At 43.0% G+C, this 18,201-nt stretch overlaps 1 protein-coding gene across 1 annotated transcript in view; it reads left to right on the top strand.

Annotated features, from left to right (window-relative positions):
- The window catches only part of LOC309342310 (cytochrome P450 2D4-like), a 187,347-nt gene that overhangs the window by 89,783 nt on the left and 79,363 nt on the right, over positions 1-18,201 (top strand). The gene's annotated exons all lie outside the window — the stretch shown is intronic.

Raw genomic sequence — 18,201 nt, 5'->3', positions numbered from 1 at the left:
CGGATTAGCGCTATTAGCAGCTTAGCAGCTTAGAGGCTATTAGCGGCTTAGCGGCTTAGAAAAAGGGAAAAAAAGGAAAAAAACTCGCAAGAACTCTCTTTTTTTTTTTTTTCTACTGAATGTTTATTTTTTTTTTTTTCCATATATTTTTATTGAGTTTTTAACAACACAAAAAGAAAAACTTATTTACATCCAAGTACATATCACTTATTTTCATTATCTGGACTTCCCTCAACTCTTCCGACAATCTTTCGTAATTTCCATCCTATCTACACATTTCCTAACTTCAACATTACTATTAAGTATTACAGTTCTATCTCTATATTTCTTCACGTAACGTTCCTCATTCTTTTACAAAGCTTCTTTAAAACACACTAACGTTGTATGTTCCTCACATGCAGTTTCCAAATATTCCGTAAATTTCCCCCAGTCTTCCAAAAATTTCTGATCTTTTTGATATCTTATTTTACCTGTTAATTTGTCTAATTCTGCGTAATCAATAAGCTTTACCCTCCAATCTTCCAAAGTTGGGACCTCTTTTCCCTTCCAATTCTGAGCCACCAACATCCTTGCCGCCGTAATAGCATATTGAAAAAATTTACAGTCTTTCCTTGTTATATCCTTTCTTGTTATTCCTAATAAGAAAATTTCAGGTTTTTTAACAAAGTTATATCTTAGTATTTTCTTCAGTTCGTTGTGTATTGTCCCCCAAAACTCCCTTATTTTACTGCACTCCCACCACATATGCATGAATGTACCCTCCTTCTCTCCACACCTCCAGCATTTATTACTGATTTTGTACATTCTGGCTAATCTTACTGGCGTTAAATACCATCTGTACACCATCTTCATTGAGTTCTCTTTTAGGGAGACACAAGCTGTAAATTTTATGTTTTCGTTCCATATTTTGTACCATTCATCTATTTCTATATTGTATCCCAAATCTCTGGCCCATTGAATCATCACATCCTTTACCCCCTCATCCATCGTTTGCCAATCTAGCAGGATTTTGTACATTTTTGAGATCACCTTATAATTGCTGTTCACTATTTCAGTTTGAAATTTAGATTCTCTTTCTCTGTACCCTTTTTCCTTTGCATCTTTCTTAAACATTTCATTTATCTGGAGGTAATGCAGCCAATCATAAACCTGACCTTTTATTTGTTCGTATGGTTTTATCCTCCATTTTCCTCCTTCCTTCATCACCAATTCTCCATATGTCGCCCAATTATCTCTCATATTGACTTTTTTAACAGCTAACACCTCTAATGGAGACAGCCAGTGTGGGACTCCTACTTCCAATATGTTTTTATATCTATCCCATACTTCCCACAACGCTCTCCGGACAATATGGTTATCGAATGACTTAAAACCCTTCTTCTTCTCTTTCCATAAATAAGCATGCCATCCGGCTATATTGTCGAATCCTTCCAAATCTAACAGCTTTGTATTCTTAAGGTTGATCCATTCTTTCAGCCAACAGAGGCATGATGCCTCATAATATATCTTCAGGTCTGGCAAGGAAAAGCCCCCCCTCTCCTTTGTATCTGTCAATAATTTATATTTAATTCTTGGTTTTTTCCCTTGCCAAACGTATCTTGTGATCAGCCTCTGCCATTCTTTGAAGATCGACGTTCCTTTTAATATTGGTAGCATTTGGAATAGGAATAGCATTTTGGGCAATACTTGCATCTTAATTAGTGAAATTCTGCCCCAGAAGGATAGTTTTAATCTGTTCCAAATTATCAGGTCTTTCTTAATTTTATTCCATGTCGGTGTATAATTGTTCTGATAAAGGTCGATATTTTTGGGTGTCAGCCAAATTCCTAGATATTTCACTTTTTTAACAATTTCAATTCCTGTTTGTTGCTGTAATTCTTCCAGTGCTGTTTTCTCCATATTTTTGACCATGATTTTGGTTTTCTTCCTATTTATTATGAACCCCGCCACCTCTCCAAATTTCTCAATTTCTTCCAGTATTCCTTTTGCCGACTCCAACGGATCTTCAGCCGTCAGCACTAAATCATCCGCAAAGGCTCTTATTTTATGTTGGTCTTTTCCTACCACCACCCCTTTTATTCCTTCATTTTTCCTTATTGAATCTAATAACACCTCCAGGACCATGATAAATATCAATGGAGACAATGGACAACCTTGTCTGGTGCCTTTTGAGATTTTTATTTCTTCTGAGATCACACTATTTACTATCAATTTGGCTCTTTGTTCCATGTATATTGCCTTTATTCCGTTGAGAAAATCATTACCCATATCCCTCTGTTCGATATTTTTCAGCAGAAAGTCCCATGATACATTATCAAATGCTTTTTCCGCATCCACGAACATTAGCATTGCCTGCTTCTCATTCCTGGCAGACAAATATTCTATAATATTTATAATATTTCTCACGTTATCTCTCATTTGTCTGCCAGGAAGAAAGCCTGCCTGGTCTTCATGTATAATTCCTTGTAAAACCTTTTTCAGCCTTTCTGCCAATATCCCTGCAAAGATTTTGTAATCCGTATTCAATAAAGAAATTGGCCTATAATTCTTAACTTGCATCAAATCTGCATCGTCTTTTGGGATAAATGTTATGAATGCTTCTCTCCACGTCTCCGGAATTTCTTTCTCCTTCAGAATCATATTCATCACTTCTTTCATTGGTTGTGACAAGGTTGTCTCCAATTCTTTATAATACCTTGCTGTAAAACCGTCTGGTCCCGGAGCTTTCCCATTTTTCATTTTTTTAATTGTCTCTTTTATCTCTTCCAATCTTATTGGATTATTCAGCTTTTCTTGTGCCTCTGTCGAAATCTTTTGTATCTCTTTCTCCTTTAAGTATCTTTCTATTTTCCTTATGTTGTTCTTTTCTTTATTTCTATACAGTTGATTGTAGAAATCCAAAAATCCTTTCCTAATCCCTTTAGGGTTAGTTATCTCCTCTCCACCCACTTTTATTTTATTTATTGTAGTTCGTTCTTTTCTTTCCTTGGTCCGCCATGCCAGCCACTTCCCTGCCTTATTCGCAAATTCAAAGTTCCTTTGTCTTAGTCTTTTGATGTTCCACTCAACTTCTTTGTTTATCATCATTTCAAACTCCTTTTGCAGCACCTTAATACTTTGTTTGATTCTAGCATTGTTTGGCTTCTTTATCAGTTTCTGTTCGTTTTCCATAATTTGTCTTAGTATTTCATTCTTTTCTCTTTCTCTGTTCTTTCTTTTAATCGAGTTCTGTTGGATAAAATACCCTCTCATCACCGCCTTGCCCGCGTCCCAGACAACACTCCTCTTCGTTCCTTTATCCCAGTTATCTTCAAAATATTCTTTCAATTTCTTCCTGGCCTCGTGGATTACCTTTTGATCATCCAATAAGTAGTCGTTTAATTTCCACCTAAACGATCTTTCTTCCAAACCTTTAAGTTCCAATTCCAGAGGACTATGGTCTGAGATGACTCTTGGTTGAATTTCTACCTGGGATGTTCTTGGTGTCAACTCATTTGATATCCAAATTTGATCAATTCTGGACATTGATTCGTTTGGGTCGGAGTAAAATGTGAATTCTTTTCTCAGAGGGTGTCTTAACCTCCAGATGTCTATTAGATTACAGCTCTTTACCATCTCAAAAAAAGGCTTGGGTAACTTCCCTTCCTTTGAGTTGTTATTTCTTAGTCTATCCATTTCTAAGGAGACCACCCCGTTCATGTCTCCCATCAGAACTATCTTTTGGTCTGCAAATTCTGATAACTTGTCCTCCAATTTTTTGAAGAATTCGGATTTGTTTTCGTTTGGTGCGTAGATCCCGACCACCATTATTTTTTCACCTTGCCAATTTATCTGGATTGCCATCATTCTTCCTTCATCATCTTTGAATATTTGTTGTGCTTCAATTTTGCTTTTAACATACATTACCACTCCTCTCTTTTTCTTTTTATCTGAGGATATGAATTCATTGCCTAATCTCTTATTGATCAAAATTTTTCTATGACTCCTTGCTACGTGAGTCTCTTGCAAGCAAATTATATCTAGATTTTTCTTCTTTAAAAGTTGTTCCACCTTATTACGTTTTTTCCTATCATTCAAGCCATTCACATTCCAGTTCCATATTTTTAGAGCCATGTTGTTTTAATTAAGTGTGTTTAGATTCCTTCCTCCTCTTCTTCCTCCCCCTCCTCTCTCACCTCCTCTTCCTCCTGTTCCTCGTTTCTCTGGCCGTTTTTCCTCTTTCTCTCTTCTCCTCCCGATGCTCCTTTCGCTTCTTCATCTTCTTCCGTCGTTAATTCTTTATACTTTCTTTGAAATTTACTTATTTCTTGCGGGCTGGTCAGTCTATGTCTTTTACTCTTGTAAAAAAAGGAGATCCCCTCGGGGAACTCCCATTTAAATTCTATATTATTCTTTTTGAGGGTTTGGACTATTACTTTATAGGGGTCTCTCCGTTTCAGCAATCTAATTGGGATGTCCTTGAAAATGATTATATAGCCGCCATCTATGATTAGCCTTTTTTCTCTGTTTTTTTGAAGGACCAAATTTCTCATATCCCTATCTTTGAAGGTTATGAGGCAGTCTCCTGGGTATTTCTTCGCTTTGGTCGTTTTGACCCTCATTCTGAAGGCATTCATTATCGTATTTGCTACTTCGACTTCCTGAAGTTCTAACCATTGCGCCAGTTCTACTATTAACTTTTGTCTAATGTTCTCGTTCTGCGTTTCTGGTATCCCTCTCAGCCTCAAGTTTGTTTCCCGTTGTCGAAGTTCATTCATAGAGATGGCATCCCACATTTCTTCTTGAGCTTTGTTAGTCTCCTGAAGTCCCACCTTAATTTTGTCTTCCTCCCGCTTTAATTCTCTTATTTCCATTTTTGTCTTTTTCATCCCTTCTTCTAATACTTGGGTTCTTTTGGATACTTCCTTGATTTGCCCTTTAAGTTCTCTTACTGTCTCATCCATTTTCTTATCTATTTTTCCAATTCTTGCATCTACTTGTTCAATTTTTGATTCTAAATTCTTTTCACTTTGTCTGATCTCACTAAACATTTTTAATATTTCTGATCTAAAATCAGACTCTTGTTTGGACCCCTTTCTTTCTACTGGAGTCCCCCCCTCCCCCGCCTTTTTCTGCGTATATGACATTTTAAAGTTTTTGGATCTGATTTCACTAACCGTTTAAACTGAACCCGATAGACCTTTTTCCCTTCTTTCCACTTCTTTCCACTTCCCCACACCCCAATTCCCCCTTCCCCCCGCAAAAAATTCAATTTAGGAGTAAGATGGGGAAATCTGAATTTCAATTCCCACTGTCTCCTTTGAGTTGCAGTCTTTACAAATTTTAGTCCAGTTTGGTCTTCTTACTTCTTGCCACCAATTAGGCTAATCCGTTAAATATGAATGTTCACCCTCCACCACCAAATCTCAGTACCACTGTTCCCTTTTAGTTCTTTCCAAGTCTTCTTGCCCTCAATTGGGCTAATCCACTTTTCACTATATTCTTAGCCTGTTCTTTATCTTCTTGCCCTCAATTGGGCTAATCCACCTTTCACTATGTTCTGTGTCTGTTTTTTATCTTCTTGCCCCCAATTGGGCTAACTCCTTTTGGCCGCGATTGCGGCTGCTTTCAGAGATTCCAGAAATTCTTCTCTGTCCGCCCCCTTTTCTTAGGCAGCGCTCTGTTCCATCTCTTTCAACACAGTTCCAGTGGATCAGGTGGGTAGGTAGGGAAGATGAAACAGTAATATGTTGCAGTCTCCTCTCCTTCCGCAAAGGCGCTACTACTCCCTCTGGCAAGGAGGAAGCGGGTGCCGCGAAAGGGGAGAAAAAAGGAAAGAAAAGAAAGAAGGAGCAAAGTATTTTCTCTAAATCTCCCCAGAACTCCGCGGTGTTCTCATAAATGTCTCTCACAGAGGGGAAAATGGGAAGGAACCGCTAGTGTCTTTTATTTTGTCCACGTCTCTACTGAGTAGTTAATCACTATCCTGCGCTCCTCCTCTTGTCCCCTCCTCCTTCTCCTTCTCCTAGTACGTGCTGACAGAGAGGAAGGTAATGGCGTCTCTAATTTCTCGTATCTTCTCTCACGCAGTGCTTTCCAAAGATCGCACTATCTTCTTCTTTTCCCTCTATCCTGTTACAGGCTGGAGAGACATGGACTAAGTCCGTCAAAGAATTATATAGTATCTTTTTGCTCTCCCCTTGCCTTCCTTCCTAATCTGTTACTTAATATCTGGCACTTTGGAAAGTTTTCGGGGAGAGAGAATTCTGTCCGCTAGCGACACACACGTTTTTCTCCGCTTTGCTTAGCGCTCTGCGTCTAATGCGATTTCGAGTGAAAGTTGAGCTCTCTTATGCTTTTCTTTCTCCAATTCGAATTTCAGCTTAATCAATCCTGAAAACCTCCTTCTTTAATTCGAAATTGTCCTTTTTTCTGAGAATCTAGCGCTCCTCCTCCAGGCTCGGGGCTTCGCTCCCCAGAGGCAGTTATGGCTTCCCTCTGCCCGCTTCCCCCCCCGCCGTACTCTTCGCTCCGAAACGGAGTTACCTGACGGCCGGGGATTCTGCGTTTCGGCACCGCGGGAACCTCTGTATCTGTATCGTCCTGCAGATACTTTTCAGGGGTTCGCTGCGCCCTGCGATACCCCTATTTTCCCCTGGAGAGTTCGGGATCCTCCGCAACGAAGGAATCCCCGCCTGGTTCAGAGTCGCGCTAAACCGGAAGTCCTCTCAAAACTCGCAAGAACTCTCAAGACGTTTTCGTCTTGCGAAGCAAGCCCATAGGGAAATTCGTCTTGCGAAGCACCTCAAAAACGGAAAACTCTTTCGTCTAGCGAGTTTTTCGTCTTGCGAGGCATTCGTCTTGCGGGGCACCACTGTAATGTTGATTTTGCAGAGTCCGGAGCACAGTGGAAGGATGAGCAGTACGTGCCACAAGCTTTAGATTATTTTATTTACACTTCAAAGCTGGTAGATTACAGAAAAGCATCTTGCTTCTCTGAGAGCAGAGAAAGCATCCTCTCTCCTCTGAAACACGGAGAGAACTGAGAAAAACAGGAAACCAGTGTACGTCACATCCAGTCTCCTTTCCCGTGGGAAAACCCAACAGCACAGACTGTGGAATGTAAACACCTGTCTCGTGACAAGCACTTCGCTGCACAGTGAAGAAAGCAGAAACCAACATCCTCCCCCTTTCTGTGAACATCACTGGGCAGCGTGTTCGTACAATATCAGTACAAACCCAACTTCTGCACATAGGTACAGTGTTGATCCCTTGATACAATCTTGGACAATACATCAGCAGGAATTTCATTACCTGGCATATAGGACACCGTTACGAGTCCCTTCTGAATACGTTCCCTAGCATGTTGCAACTTTAATTGCAAGTGCTTCGTGCTTTGCTTACAACCTTCAGAATTCAGCAAAGCCAAACACGCTTTGTTGTCCTGGTAAACCTGGATTGGACATTTGACAGGAATTTTCATGTCTTTGCACAATTGTAACAACCATTCACAATCTTTAAGTGAATAAGATAGTGCATTCAGTTCAGCTTCACAAGTACTTAAGCTAACTGTTGTTTGCTTCTTGCATGACCAATCAAATAGACCCTGATTGTACATATAGCAAACTCCAGACGTACTTCTCCTGTCTGTAGTGTCACTTCCAAAACTTGCATCTGCAAATATCTCAAGACCACCAGACTTCTGATTGTTAAATCTTAGTCTGTAATGCATAGTGCCTTTCAAATACCGCGCTATGCATTTCAGAGCTTTCCAATCCTTAACAGTAGGATTGTTGACTTGTCTGCTTAGCAAATTACAGCTAACAGCAATGTCAGGTCTTGAACATCTGGCAATGAAGTTTAGCTTGCCTAGCACACTTCTGTACAGTGTAGTGTCAGAAAATGCTTCTTCAGTGTCATCTACCTGATAACCTGTTGTCATTGGTGTGTCTACAGGGTTAGCATCCATCAGGTTTAGTTTGCCTAACACATCAGCAATTTTCTGTGACTGGTGTACTAGAATGTTACCATCTTGATCTCTCTCTATTTCCAGAGATAGGTAGTTGTTTACCTCACCAAGATCTTTCATGTCAAAGTGCTCTTTCAGTCGAGCTAGGGCGTTATTGTACATTGTGGCATCTTTCCAAAAGAATAAAATATCATCAACATAAAACAAACAATACAGTTTCTTTTGCCCCTCCTCTTTGACAAATACACATGGATCAGCTTTCCCTTGCTGAAAGCCCAGAGAAAACAATACTTCAGTGAGTTTTGTGTGCCAACACCGTGCACTTTGTTTGAGACCATAAAGGGACTTCTTCAGAGCACAAACAAATCCCTGTTTTACCTGTACGCCATCAGGTGGAAGCATATAAAGAGATTCACCTAGAGATCCGTACAGAAAAGCTGTATTCACATCGTGGTGACTAATGTGTAAATTCTCCTCTGCAGCTAGCTTGAGCATAAGCCTAATGCTCTCATACCTCACTGTGGGTGAGTAGGTCTCGTGATAGTCTTCACCTGGTACCTGTGCAAAACCTCTGGCTACCAATCTGGCTTTGTGTCTGACTATCTTGCCATTTTGATCAGTCTTCGCTTTGAAGACCCATTTGCTTCCAAGCAGTTTCATTCCTGGAACTACTGGAACTAGCTCCCATGTTTTGTTCCTTTCTAAGGAATCAAGCTCAGCCTTCATGGCATTTAACCATGGCTCAGCATCCTTTGAATCCAAATCCTGGATTTCTTGGAAACTTGAAGGTTCAAATACCTTCTTGGAGCTTTTAACAGCTGTTACTGATATCTTAGCAAACTCATCAGCAAATCTCTTTGGAGGTCTGCCTTTTGTGGCTCTTTGTGACCTGCGAATTAGCCGTAGGTCTTCAACACTCTCCTCTTCCTTCTTAGGAGAAAAATGACCTATTGTGAACAATGGTTCCTCCAATTCTTGATCAGAGCTTTCAGAGGGTCGCATAGAGGCTTTCGCACTCTTGAAATCCTCTGAATCACCCAATTCAGTTTCAGACTCAGAATCAGAACCTTCATCAGTGGGTGTGGGTTGTGGCGGCTGCTTTTGACTATCCTCAGTCTCATCACTGTCATCAGGATAACATTGGAAAATTCCCACATTCTCCCCCCACTTGGCATTGTACTCAACACTTCTTGTGAGCTTAATTGCCTTTGAGTCAGTCATCATTATTCTGTAAGAACCTTTCTGATAACCTAGAAAGATACCATGCAATCCACACTTGTCTAACTTGGAGCTTTGTGGTGTGTGAACCCACATGTCAGAACCAAAAATTTTCATGTGTTTGATGTATGGCTTTTTTGCCAAACATCTTCTCATATGGGGTACAACCAATCGCTGAAGATAACCTGCGATTATAACTGTAAGTGAAACACGAGAGAGCTTCGGCCCAATAACTCTGTGGAAGATTTGCATCATGCAGCAAGGTTTTTAACCCTTGAAGCAATGTTTGATTTGCCCTCTTGCAAAGTCCATTCTGCCATGGCGAGCGAGGACTAGACAAATCGTGTTGAATTCCTTTCTCAGTCAGAAAAGCTTCAAACTGCTGAGAATTGAATTCTCCCCCGCGATCACTGAAAAGAATCTTTACCTTCTTACCATGCACATTTTCCAACCAAGCACAGAATTCCTTGAACCTTGGAAAAGCCTCTGATTTCTGCTTGAGATTGTACACATAAATATACCTGGAAAATGCATCAATGAGAACGATGAAGTACCTGTTTCCACCCAAAGAGGGCGCTAGTGGTCCAACCAAATCAGCATGAACAATTTGGTATGGTTCTGTAGCTTGCCTACTAGACACCTTACCTTTCGCAGCCATTTTCACCTTGTTCGCTGCGCATGCCTTGCACTTCATGTGGTACCTGCAGGGTTTAATAGTCATACCTTCAACCAAGGCAGGCATCTTAGATACTGCCTCAAAATGCAAATGACCAAATTTCCGGTGAAAATCGTGAATACATTCTGCATGCAAACTTTTGTTAGAACCTGCAATGCAACAAGTTTCATCCTGCACATCATCATCAAAATACAAAACATACAAACGATCAACATATTCAGCATGCAATACATAATCATTTTTCTTCGTGATGATGCACTTTTTGTTCTTAAAGGAAACATCAATTTTCTGTTCATTCAGCTGTCCAACACTGAGTAGATTATATTTGGCATCTGGTACGTAAAGCACATCTTTTATCGATAAGTCCAAACTGTGAAGAACAACAGTTCCGTAGCCTTTACTGGGGATTGTGTGGTCATCCGCCTGGTGAATCGCACCTTCCTGCGGTGTAAAAGACACGAACAGTCGCTTATCGTTGCACATGTGGTGGGTCGCTGCTGAATCAACCACGAAGAAAGATCTAGACGTTTTCTGGACCTTTGCAACCTTTGGAGCGAAGCGTGAGACCATTGCCTTGTGCTGCGTTGTCCTGGACACCGGACCTTTGCTTTTGCCTCGGCCTTTTCCACGCGATGAGCTTTCGCTGCGCTGCTCTGTCTTGGCCCTGGGATATTTGCATTCCCTCTTCATATGGCCTAGACGTCCACATGAGTAGCATTTCACTGCCTTCAAAGCTTTGGCGCCATCTGGTGGTTCCACTGCACTCTGGGATGACGTCTGTGAAGACTCCCCCTTTCCCATGCAGCTATCACCCTGGCGGTCTGCTTCATTCTGAATCATGGCAGTATCACAGGCTACTCTGAGCTGAGCATGTGGCTGATTGGCATCAGATTCCCCACTTGCATCAGCCAGCCTTCTGCAGCTAGCCATCATGACTCTGGCATTAGCCTTCTGCTGCATCTCTGCTGCTTTAAATCAAGCTGCGTCACTGTTTTCTGCAGCTGCTTTATTCCAAAAGCACTTTTAAAAGGTACTTTCGGTTTCCCCCAAGCCTATAAGCTTGTGCCTTTGAGCCTTTGCCTGGTCCCGGCAAACGGCAGTAAAAGTTCAAAGTCCAGCCATAAAGCCATTAATTAGGAGCTGGCAGGCTGCCCGGAGCATGAGCAACATACCTCTCATCAATCAACTTGACGCGCAGAGATATTGTCCGATCCGTCTTTCTGCATTCCTTTGCCGGCACTCTGAAGTCCATCCGTTTTCTGGGCCCGATAACCAATAATGTTGATTTTGCAGAGTCCGGAGCACAGCGGAAGGATGAGCAGTACGTGCCACAAGCTTTAGATTATTTTATTTACACTTCAAAGCTGGTAGATTACAGAAAAGCATCTTGCTTCTCTGAGAGCAGAGAAAGCATCCTCTCTCCTCTGAAACACGGAGAGAACTGAGAAAAATAGGAAACCAGTGTACGTCACATCCAGTCTCCTTTCCCATGGGAAAACCCAACAGCACAGACTGTGGAATGTAAACACCTGTCTCGTGACAAGCACTTCGCTGCACAGTGAAGAAAGCAGAAACCAACATGTAATTGCAGACCACACAAAATCTATCTGACTTGGGGGGGGGGGGGGCTTCCTAGCGCAACACCTAATATTTTGTTTTACAGGTAAATTTGTAGGAAGATACTTGCACACAGTCATGGACTGAAGTAGTCATCTAAAATGCCTGTTGCTCGCCACCCCAGTCTCCAAGTGGTTCAAGATTCCAAGAGTTCCAGGCACTTACCCAGGGTTTGTGTTTCCTTTGGAATGAGGCACAACAGAGACTGTGGTGTCTTTATGATATATGTTTTACTTACACATATATACAGCCTGAGCCTACAATGGAGGAATTCACAGCCAGCACCCCAATATGGCCTTGTTTCCCCCATAGCCACAGCCTTGGATTCAAATCAAACATTGTTGTTTCTCTCGCTTCCCAGCTTGCTGCTTCTAGCATTCAAGCTCATCACTTCACTTTCCGCTCCCAATCCTGCCTTTGTCTTTCTAACTACCTGTGAGTTGGAGGAGGGCCCCCACCCATTTCCCATCTTGCACAGACCCACTTCCTATGTTACCTTAACCACCCATTTTCTCACCAGGAAGCTAGCCTGACTATTCCAAGAATTAGAAGCAGGGCCGAGGCATTAGAAGGGTATCGGCATTCAGTCTACTCCCCCTCAAACTCGTAACATGGCATTTGTAAAGGGTATAGGAAAGGATCCTCACTTGTTGGATCATCACCTTGTTGTGGTCAGTGGGCTTCCACAGTCCTATGACCCTTGTGAGTGAAGCCGTTGGGAGTCTCATACTCCCAGCAAGGTCACCCAAGGCAGTAAGTTCAAAGGGGATGAGCTAGACAAAAAATGATCCAAGAAGTCCTCAATGGCATAACAGGCGGATGATAACAAGCAGTATGTCACAATGGCTGTGAAGGGGGTTGAAGGCTGCAGCAGATAAGAATCTACCTCTAGTCATGACTACTCATGCCATCGGAACAGAGCCTTACTGCAAAGACTGCGTTGGTCAGCATGCACAGATCTACACCCATAAAACAAATTCACGCACAGGCGTCTTCCCCAAAACCCATCCCAAACCCAAACCCAAAAAAGTCCCACAGCCAGCAAATGGTAACAGTGGCAGGAAGCCCCCAATCATGAACATGGACAGTGGATACAGATTCCTTTGTTCTGACACAAGAAATGATACAGTTGCTGAGCAGCTCAGCAACTGTATCCATGACTAAGCAGCCCTACTTAGGATCCACTCTGTTCACCCTGAAAAGGGGGAGGGGCTAGAAAAAGTGCCCTAAACATAGTCTGCCTCCCTTTTTCCATGACTGGGTTACCACGCCCAGTGGGGTCACCACCCAGCGGTCGTAAAAGACAATTGAACTTTGGAACTTGGAATATACAGACTTCGTAGGATAGTACAGATAAGGAGCGTCCCAAACGCAGAAGTGCCATCATTGCAAGGGAGATTTGATGTTTTAACATCGATATTGCAGCGCTTCAAGAAACTCAAAGAGCAGGTGAGGGACAACTGAAGGAAGAAAAAGGAGGCTACACATTCTTCCGGAAAGGTCTACCTGAACAAGAATGTTGAATACATGGAGTAGGCTTTGCTATCAAGATGGATTTTGTGAAGCTCTTATCTTAATACCTATTGGTATTAATGAGTGACTTTCAACCCTTCGAATAAAACTTGCCCCAAACCAGCAGGCTACTATTCTAAGTGCTTATGCACCAACACTGGATGCCAATGAAGACATTATCAGAGATTCCTAAGGAGGGTGATTTTAATGCTAGAGTTGGGCAAGATTTCGATCTGTGGCCTGGGACTAATGGGAAAGAAGGAATTGGTAACAGCAACCAGAACGGAATCTTACTTTTAATGATATGTGCAGTACACAACCTTGTTATTACCAACACACCCTTTCGACAGATAAATAACTTTAAAACTTCCTGGAGGCATCCTCCGTCAAACCACAGGCACCTCTTAGACTATGTAATTCTCCGAGCTGAAGATCACCATAATGTGCTCCTTACTAGAGGTATAACAAGTGCCGATATCTGCTGGACAGAGCACTGATTAATACTTTTCATGATGGCTATCAAGCTTATACCTCAACGTAGGCTTCAAGGAAGGAAATGAAGGCACAAAATGAACACTCAAGGCCTTCAAGAGCCTATCAGGTGGGGCTGCTTCCAAATGATTCTTAAGGACCATCTGCTTTTGGAATTCCCTGATAACATTGAGGAACCCTGGACCAAGCTATAAACATCCATTATTGCAGCCTGTAAACAAACTATTAGATACCAAACCAAGAAACACCAGGACTGGTTTGATGAAAATGACAGTGAAATTGAGTGGTAGCATAGTCAAGTCCGCATTTTACCAGCTTCTTTACAAGAATATCATGGGGCACCTTGTCAAATGCCTTGCTGAAATCAAGGTAGGCTACATCCACTGCGTTCCCTTCATCTACCAGGCTTGTAATTCTGTCAAAAAATGAGATCAGGTTAGTCTGACATGACTTATTTTTCAGAAATCCATGCTGACTATTGGTGATCACAGTATTCCTTTCTAGGTGCTCACAGACTGTTTGCTTAATGATCTGCTCCAGAATCTTCCCTGGTATTGATGTCAGACTGACTGGGCGGTAATTATTTGGGTCCTCTCTTTTCCCCTTTTTGGAAATAGGGACAACATTTGCCCTCCTCCAGTCTGTCGGGACTTCGCCTGTTCTCCAGGAATTCTCAAAGATGACTGCCAGTGGTTCTGAGATCCCATCTGCCAGTTCTTTTAATACTCTTGGATGCAGTTCATCTGGCCCTGGAGACTTGAATACATCTAAACTAGCCAAGTATTCTTGTACTATCTCCTTAGTTATTCTGGGCTGTGTTTCCACTGCTGAATCATTTGCTCCAAATTCTTCAGGTCGGGCATTGTTTTCTTTATTGGAGAAGACTGAAGCAAAGAAGGCATTGAGGAGTTCAGCCCTTTCTGTGTCCCCTGTTTGCATTTCACCATCTTCTCCTCTGAGTGACCCCACTGTTTCTTCGTTCTTCCTTTTGCTACGAACATACCCATAAAAGCCTTTTTTGTTGCTTTTAACCTCTCTAGCAAGCCTGAGTTCATTCTGTGCTTTAGCTTTTCTGACTTTGTGTCTACCTGCGCTGGCTATTTGTTTGAATTACTCTTTGGTGGTTTCCCCCCTTTTCCATTTTTTGTACACATCCTTTCGACTCACACTTGTCAGCTGGAGATATTTAGAGTTTGTGTCCAGGATGTGGTTGTAAGAAGTACGCATCTGTCAGCAGTCCAGATTGATTCACACTTGTTAACTGGAGATGTTAGAGCTTGTGATCAGAAGGCGGCATTTTTGCTTGGCTTAGCAAGTAATTGCATAGGAATACCGACCAAATAAGGGAAATAATAAATAATGTTAGTAGGGAAATTAGGCGGTCTTGATAGGCTGTAAACCTTGTAGTATCCAGCCAATGGGGAGACAAGGGAGGGGACCTGCACTTTGGGTATAGGGAATATAAGCTTATGCTTTGCCAAAGCCGGGGTGTGCCTACTTTGGACACCCGCTCTTGCAAGAACGTTTGGTAATCAATAAACTCTTTGCTGCTTTACCAATTTTGTTCAGATTTTATTTTGAGGGTCTCAAGACCCACTTCTAACATAGTATTTGCCCTAAACTTGGATCTAGGCATCCAGGGAATTCTCATTTTATTTTACTATATCCAGTATTTTTCCCCCTTTCAACCAAATGACAAATATTAAAAACCAACACACACACTTTCATTCTATAGACTAAAAGAATCCCTAGCTACCCCAAAGCCCAGAGAGTGAGTTCAACAGTTTGCTACAGACTCACACTAAAGGAAAAGCAGGGGTGGAGAAGGAAGGAAGGAAGGAAGGAAGGAAGGAAGGAAGGAAGGAGGGAGGGTATACCTGATCTTGAAGCAAGAGGAGCACAAAGTCAGGGACCAGCAATCTGTGCCTTGAGCAGTAAGTTAAGTTGTCCCCTTTAAAATCCTGTGCCAGCAAGGCGGCAGAAGTATCGCCTGTTCCTTTGGTACATGTGCCACTGAAGTCTAGGGTTGTTCTTTGAGACTGATGTGTAGCCAGAAGGAGGCTCTGTTGGAGTTGTTAGCTAGCTAACTATGGCTAAGCTAATTTGAATATATGCGTATATTGAATATAAATCCTCCGTCCAGTCACGCTTCCTCTGGGCAGCTCTGCTTGGAAGCGCTGACCTGGCAGGATAGCAGAGTAAATGCAGCGGTCCAGAGTCCATGTGAGAAAGGGATAAATTAAGTCCAAAGACAGATTGGTTCTTATCTCTAGAAGCGTTTATTTACAAGCCATAAATCAGTCTCTTTCCCGTCGGAAACCTCCGCCATTCCAAAGGCATCTCTCCGTGCTTCCAAAAGCACACACAGACACAGCCTGCAGCCTCGGAGCTGTGTCTGTCAGTGAGAAGCGAAAGCAACTCTCACAGACAGAGCCTGTGACGTACGGCCCTGCTTCAGGCCCCTCCCAGATACAGGACACCACGGAGTTTTAACCCTGTCTGTTCCAAACTCCACACCCCCTCTTGTCCTGCATCTGGGGACAATAGCCAACAATGCTTTCCCCATACACAAACCCTCACAGAACTCCTCATGCTTCTGGAAGGTTAATGGTTTTGTGAAACCATCAGCGAGGTTCTTGGTTGAGGGACAGTATTTCAGAGCAACTAGCCCCTCACGATTGCTCTGACACACATTCTGAAAACCTATGTCCAAATGTTTGGTCCTCACCTTGAACTGCCCCGTCTCAGCCAATTTAAGGCACGGTTGATTGTCTTCATGCACTACAACGGGCAGACAATTCTCCCCACAGATTTCCTCGACCAAACACACATAGAACTCCAGCTCTCTGCAAGCATCTGATAGCGCACTGAACTCAGCTTCAGTAGATGAAAGCGCTATGAGACTTTGCTTCCAGGACCTCCACCCAACTACTGAGTCCCCAAACTTCACCACTAGACCTGACACTGATTTGCGGTCCTCAAGGTTAGCCCAATCTGCGTCCACAAAGCAAGTCAGTTTGACTTCTCCTTGAGCTTGTAACCTAAGACAAAAGTCTTTGGTATCTTGCAGGTAATGCAGCACCCGCTTTATACCATTCCAGGCCTGCACACTAGGACTTGAGGCCTCTCTACTGAGCAGATTGACAGCAAATGCTATATCTGGTCTGCTCCACTGTGACAGATATAACAGACTACGCAGAGCTGACTGAAAGAGTTCAGTGTTTTCGAACACCATACGTTCTACTTGCTGACACTCCTTCACAAATCCAGCCTCCATGGGTGATCTGGCACCTGTACACTCAGACATCCTGAACTTCTCAAGCAACTGTTCAATCTTACCTTTCTGGCAAAGCAAGAAGCTTCCATCACTTGCTTTTGTGATCTGCACGCCTAAATAGGACTTGACATCTCCAAGCTGATATCATCAACAAACACCAGAGCCACTTGCTGTTTCAAGCCTGACTCTTTAATGTAAAGACAACTGTCTGCAAGAGATCTCTTAAAACCTAGCTCTTCTAAGGCTTCATGTAGGCACATATTCCAATTCCTGGCAGATTGACGTAATCCATAGATGGATTTGTGCAACCGCCAGACGACGCCTGGCTCACTGACTTCAAACCCTGGAGGAGGAAGCATGTACAACACCTCCTTGAGATCTGAGTTCAGATAGGCGACATCTACATCAAAATGGTTCACCTTCCAACCTCTTTGTGCTGCTATCGCCAAGAGCGTTCTCAGAGTCTCCGCTCTCGAGGTTGGCGAATATACCTCTGTGAAGTGGACACCCTTTCTCTGTGTGAATCCTTGGGCCACTAATCTCGCTTTATACTGTGGCTCTCCTGCTTCTGTGGGTTTCAAGCGGTAAACCCATCTGCAGCTCACGGCTTTTTCGCCCATCGGCAACTTCGTGAGAGAGAATACACCTAGACTCCATTGAGTTCATTTCCTTCTGCATCGCCTCACGCCATTTGCTAGCTTCTTCCTGAGGTAACTTCTGAACATCCTCAAAGGATTCAGGCTCACATCTAGCCACACCAACCCAGACACTAGTGGCTTCATACCTTTCAGGTGGCTTTCCCTTGGTTGATCTTGCTGACCTCCTCAGCGTGAATTCTGGAACTGCGCCTGATTCACCTGGATCAACCCTACTATCCTCTGTGTCAGAAACATCCCCCTCTGACCTGCTGCGCCGTTTCGGGCGTACAGCTGGTTCTGCTGGTGAGGATGGTGCACTCCTTAGCTCAGACTTGACAGAGACCTGTGGAGGGGTCCTAGGACTCCCTTTTGGAGAGACTGGCGCTGGACCCTGTGGCTGTGGATCGTGCACATCAGCAACAGGTTCAGCCTCACTCTCCTCTTCCTCATCTGAGTCTGACAGAACATCTGGGTTCCCGTGAAGACGTTTCCACCCACTCTGCTTGCAAAACTCAGCACTGCCTCTAATAAGCAGCTTAGACTGGTTGCCAGTAGGGTATGCGAAACGCCACGCCTTTGAACCCGGCTCATAGCCCACAAAGATCATTTTCCTAGACCTTGGCTCACCCTTTCTGCGCATGGCCTTTGGAATGAGGACCCAAGCCTCAGAACCAAAAACGTGGAGAAACCCCACCTTCGGTTTCTTGTGGTGCAACAAGAAATACGGTGTGTTGCCTACACTGGAATTGTACACCCGATTTTGCACAAAACATGCTGTCTTATAACTCTCAGCCCAAAAGCGCTGTGGCAAACCTGAGTCTGC

This window comes from Podarcis erhardii (assembly GCF_964252035.2).
Source record: "Podarcis erhardii genome assembly, chromosome: 5".
NCBI classification, from domain to species: Eukaryota; Metazoa; Chordata; class Lepidosauria; order Squamata; family Lacertidae; genus Podarcis; species Podarcis erhardii.
This window is presented reverse-complemented; position numbering and strand designations above follow the sequence as displayed.